Raw genomic sequence first — 5,923 nt, forward strand, 5'->3', positions numbered from 1 at the left:
AGCTTGGCTAGCCATGTCTAATCTTTTTTAGGCTAAAGCTTTAGACTAACATTGCATGATTCCTGGAAATTCTTATTAAGAATTTTGATATCCTTATTTGCTTTTCCACTCAGTTTTCAAAAAATCCAAAAAATATAAAATCTTAAAACAAAAAATAATTTTATGTTTCTTGTTTGAGTCTAGTGTCTAATTTTTAAGTTTGGTGTCCAATGCATGTTTTTAGTCTTCTAATTTTCGAAAATTACATGCATTATGTTCTTCATTGATCTTCAGGTTGTTCTTGATGATTTCCTTGCTCTGATCTTTAAATTCTCTTATCTTGAGTGTTTTGTTGTTTCTCGTATGCATTCTCAAGTTATTAGTGTCAATAGTATACAAACTTCTAAGTTTGGTGTCTTGCATGCATTGTTTATTTGATTTTAGTTGCATTTTGATTATTCCTCATCATTAAAAATTCAAAAAAATTTTAATTTGTGTCTTTTCAAGTCAATAATACAGAGAATTGAAGATTCAGAACATGCAGCAGAGGAATTACACAGAAAAAGCTGGGCGTTCAAAACACCCAGTGAAGAAGGAAAATTGGCATTTAAACGCCAGCCAGGGTACCTGGCTGGGCGTTTAACGCCCAAAAGGGTAGCATTTTGGGCGTTAAACGCCAGAATGGATACCATTCTTGGCATTTAACGCCAGGATGGCACAAGAGGGAAGATTTTGTTTTTAATTCAGATTTTTTTTCAAGTTTTTATAATTTTTCAAAATCAAATCTTTTTCAAATCATAGCTTTTCAATCACATCTTTTCAAAATCAATTTCTTTCCATTTTTCAAAAATACTTGCTAACAATTAATAATTTGATTTAACATTTCAAGTATATTGCCTTTTCTGTTGAGAAAGGTTTAATGTCTGAAACATATCTTTTAAATTTCTTGTTAGCCAAGTCATTAATTTTAAAAATCAAATCTTTTTAAATTATTTTTCAATCATATCTTTATAATCACATCTTTTTCAAAATAGTTTTCAATCATATCTTTTTGATTTCTAATTTCAAAATCTTTTTCAAAAATCACTTTATTTCTTTCCCAACTTTAATTTTCGAAAATTTTTCCCCTCTTCTCACATCCTTCTATTTATGGACTAACACTCCTCCTCAATGCACAATTTGAACTCTATCCCTCTTGATAACTTCGAATTCTTCTACCTCCTCCTTCTATTCTTCTTTTCCTCTGACACCTCAAGGAATCTCTATACTGTGATATAGAGGATTCCATATTTTCTTGTTCTCTTCTCTTTCATATGAGCAGGAGCAAAGACAAAAGCATTCTTGTTGAGGCTGACCCTGAACCTAAAAGAACCTTGAAGTGAAAGCTAAGAGAAGCTAAAGCACTACTCTCTGTAGAGGACCTAACAGAAATCTTCAAACAAGAAGAAACCATGGCAGCTAAAAACAAGAACAATGCCAACAATGCAATGAAGGTGCTGGGTGACTTTACTGCACCTACTCCTAACTTCTATGGGAGAAGCATCTCTATCCCTGCCATTGGAGCAAACAACTTTGAGCTTAGGCCTCAATTAGTTTCTCTAATGCAACAGAATCGCAAGTTCTATAGACTTCCATTGGAAGATCCTCATCAGTTTTTAGCTGAATTCTTGCAAATCTGTGACACTGTCAAGACCCATGGGATTGACCCTGAGGTCTGCAGACTTATGCAATTCCCTTTTGCTGTAAGAGACAGAACTAGGATATGGTTGGACTCACAACCTAAAGAAAGCCTGAACTCTTGGGAAAAGCTAGTCAATGCCTTATTGGCAAAGTTCTTTCTACCTCAAAAATTGAGTAAGCTTAGAGTGGAAGTCCAAACCTTCAGACAGAAGGAAGGTGAATCCCTCTATGAAGCTTGGGAAAGATACAAACAATTGATCATAAAGTGTCCTTCTGACATGCTTTTTGAATAGAGCATCATAGATATCTTCTATGATGGTCTGTCTGAACTGTCCAAGATGTCATTGGATAGCTCTGCTAGAGGATCTCTTCATCTGAAGAAGACGCCTGTAGAAGCTCAAGAACTCATTGAAATGGTTGCAAATAACCAATTCATGTACACTTCTAAAAGGAATCCTGTGAACAATGGGACAAATCAGAAGAAAGGAGTTCTTGAGATTGATACTCTGAATGCCATATTGGCTCAGAACAAAATATTGACTCAGCAAGTCAATATGATTTCTCAAAGTCTGTCTGGAATGCAAGTTGCACCAGGCAGTACTAAGGACGCTTCATCTGAAGAAGAAGCTTATGATCTTGAGAACCCATCAATGGAAGAGGTGAATTACATGGAAGAACCCTATGAAAACACCTATAATCCTTCATGGAGAAATCATCCAAATCTATCATGGAAGGATCAACAGAGACCTCAACAAGGCTTCAACAACAATAATGGTGGAAGAAACAGGTTTAGCAACGGCAAGCCTTTTCCATCATCTTCTCAGCAACAGACAGAGAATTCTAAGCAGAGCCACTCTGACTTAGCAACCATGGTCTCTGATCTAATCAAAACCACTCAAAGTTCCATGACTAAAACAAGATCCTCCATTAGAAACTTGGAGGCACAAGTGGGTCAGCTGAGTAAGAAAGTTACTGAACTCCCTCCTAGTACTCTTCCAAGCAATACAGAAGAGAATCCAAAAGGAGAGTGTAAGGCCATCAACATGGCCGAATTTGGGGAGGAGGAAGAGGCAGTGAACGCTACCTTGGAGCAATCATGAAGCTAAATGACAAGTTATTTGGTAATGAGACTTGGGAGGATGAACCCCCTTTGCTCACCAAAGAACTGGATGACTTGACTAGGCAGAGATTACCTCAAAAGAGACAGGACCCTGGGAAGTTCTCAATACCTTGTACAGTAGGCACCATGACCTTCAAAAAGGCTCTGTGTGACCTAGGGTCAAGCATAAACCTCATGCCTCTCCTTGTAATGGAGAAGCTAGGGATCTTTGAGGTACAAGCTACAAGAATCTCACTAAAGATGGCAGACAATTCAAGAAAACAAGCTTATGGACTTGTAGAGGATGTTCTGGTGAAAATTGAAGACCATTACATCCCTGCTGATTTCATAGTCCTAGAGACTGGAAAGTGCATGGATGAATCCATCATCCTTTGCAGACCCTTCTTTGTGTTTAAGGCTCAAGGATATCCTTTTGTAACCATGGAGAGGAAGCATGAAGAGCTTCTCTCAAAATAGAGTCAAACAGAGCCCCCACAGTCAAACTCTAAGTTTAGTGTTGGGAGGCCACAACCAAATTCTAAGTTTGGTGTTGAACCCCCACATTCAAACTCTAAGTTTGGTGTTGGGAGGTTCCAACATTGCTTTGAACATCTGTGAGGCTCCATGAGGGCCCACTGTCAAGCTACTGACATTAAAGAAGTGCTTGTTGGGAGGCAACCTAATGTTATATTTATCTATTTTCCTTTTGTTATTTTATGTTTTCTGTAGGTTGATGATCATGTGAAGTCATAGAATGAAAAACAGAAAAAAAAATAGCACACCCTGGAGGAAAACTTGCTGGCATTTAAACGCCAGTGAAGACAGCAAAATGGGCGTTTAACGCCCAGTCTAGCACCATTCTGGGCGTTTAACGCCAGAAAGGGGCACTGGTGCACAAAATTGTGATCATCAATGGCGCCATCAACATGGTACGCTCAATTGCAATCTCAACTCTTTATCACAACTTCGCAAAACTAACCAGCAAGTGCACTGGGTCGTCCAAGTAATAAACCTTACGCGAGTAAGGGTCGATCCCACGGAGATTGTTGGTATGAAGCAAGCTATGGTCATCTTGTAAATCTCAGTCAGGCGGATTCAAATGGTTATGGAGGATTGATAATTAAAAGATGAATAAAACATAAAATAAAGATAAAGATACTTTGTCCCTTCCGTCTCTCTGCTTTCCTACAGTTTTCATCCAATCCTTCTTACTCCTTTCCATGGCAAGTTGTATGTTGGTCATCACCATTGTCAATGGCTACAGTCCCGTCCTCTCAGTGAAAAAGTTCAACGCGCTATGTCACAGCACGGCTATTCATCTGTCTGTCACTAACGCCCCACAATCGCGAGTTTGAAGCTCGTTATAGTCATTCAATCCCTGAATCCTACTCAGAATACCACAGACAAGTTTTAGACCTTCTGGATTCTCAAGAATGGCCGCCAATGAATTCTAGCTTATACCACGAAGATTCTGATTAAGGAATCCAAGAGATATCCACTCAATCTAAGGTAGAACGGAGGTGGTTGTCAGGCACACGTTCGTAGGTGAGAATGATGATGAGTGTCACGGATCATCACAGTCATCAAGTTGAGGAACAAGTGATATCTTAGAATAAGAATAAGCTGAGTTGAATAGAAGAACAATAGTAATTGCATTAATACTCGAGGTATAGCAGAGCTCCATACCTTAATCTATGGTGTGTAGAAACTCTACCGTTGAAAATACATAAGAACAAGGTCTAGGCATGGCCGAATGGCCAGCCTCCCAAAGAGGGTTCAATCATAAAAACATGATCAAAAGATGATCCAAAGATTGCAAGATTCCAAGATTGAAAGATTCTCTAAATACAATAGCAAAAGGTCCTATTTATAGAGAACTAATAGCCTAGGGTTTACAGAAATGAGTAAATGACGTAAAAATCCACATCCGGGCCCACTTGGTGTGTGCTTGGGCTGAGCATTGAAGCTTCCATGTGTAGAGACTTTTCTTGGAGTTAAACGCCAGCTTTTGTGCCAGTTTGGGCGTTTAACTCCCACTTTTGTGCCTGTTCCGGCGTTTAACGCCGGGAATTCTGAAGCTGACTTGGAATGCCTGGTTGGGCCATTAAATCTCGGAAAAAGTATGGACTATTATATAATGCTGGAAAGCCCTGGATGTCTACTTTCCAACGCAATTAAGAGCGCACCAATTGGGTTTCTGTAGCTCCAGAAAATTCACTTTGAGTGCAGGAAGGTCAGAATCTAACAGCATCTACAGCCCTTTTCAGCCTCTGAATCAGATTTTTGCTTAGGTCCCTCAATTTCAGCCAAAAAATACCTGAAGTCACAGAAAAGCACACAAACTCATAGTAATAACTAACTAGAACATACTAAAAGCATACTAAAAACAATGCCAAAAAGCGTATAAATTATCCGCTCATCACAACACCAAACTTAAATTGTTGCTTGTCCTCAAGCAACTGAAAATCAAATAAGAAAAAAGAAGAGAATATACAATGAATTCCAAAAACATCTATGAAGATCAGTATTAATTAGATGAGCGGGGCTTTTAGCTTTTTGCCTCTGAACAGTTTTGGCATCTCACTTTATCCTTTGAAGTTCAGAATGATTGGCTTTTGTAGGAACTCAGAATCTGGATAGTGTTATTGATTCTCCTAGTTAAGTATGATGATTCTTGAACACAGCTACTTTATGAGTCTTGGCCGTGGCCCAAAGCACTCTGTTTTCCAATCTTATCACCGGATACATCCATGCCACAGACACATAACTGGGTGAACCTTTTCAGATTGTGACTCAGCTTTGCTAGAGTCCCCAATTAGAGGTGTCCAGGGTTCTTAAGCACACTCTTTTTGCTTTGGATCATGAGTTTAACCGCTCAGTCTCAAGTTTTCACTTGACATCTTCACGCCACAAGCCCATGGTTAGGGACAGCTTGGTTTAGCCGCTTAAGCCAGGATGTTATTCCTGTAGGCCCTTCTATCCACTGATGCTCAAAGCCTTGGATCCTTTTTATTATCCTTGCCTTTTGGTTTAAAGGGCTATTGGCTTTTTCTTCTTGTTCTTTTTAATTTTTTTTTGAATTCACTGTTTTTTCTTGCTTCAAGAATCATTTTTATGATTCTTCAGATCCTCAATAACATGTCTCCTTTTTCATCATTCTTTCAA

At 38.7% G+C, this 5,923-nt stretch overlaps 1 non-coding gene across 1 annotated transcript; it reads right to left on the reverse strand.

Moving 5' to 3' along the window:
* Positions 1–1,835: 1,835 nt before the first annotated feature.
* LOC127747244 (small nucleolar RNA R71) lies at positions 1,836–1,943 on the reverse strand. The gene has a single exon (XR_008009046.1). It is a non-coding gene; the product is annotated as a small nucleolar RNA R71 (small nucleolar RNA).
* Positions 1,944–5,923: the final 3,980 nt, after the last annotated feature.

The sequence above is a fragment of the Arachis duranensis genome, chromosome 4 (genome assembly GCF_000817695.3).
Source record: "Arachis duranensis cultivar V14167 chromosome 4, aradu.V14167.gnm2.J7QH, whole genome shotgun sequence".
NCBI lineage: Eukaryota > Viridiplantae > Streptophyta > Magnoliopsida > Fabales > Fabaceae > Arachis > Arachis duranensis.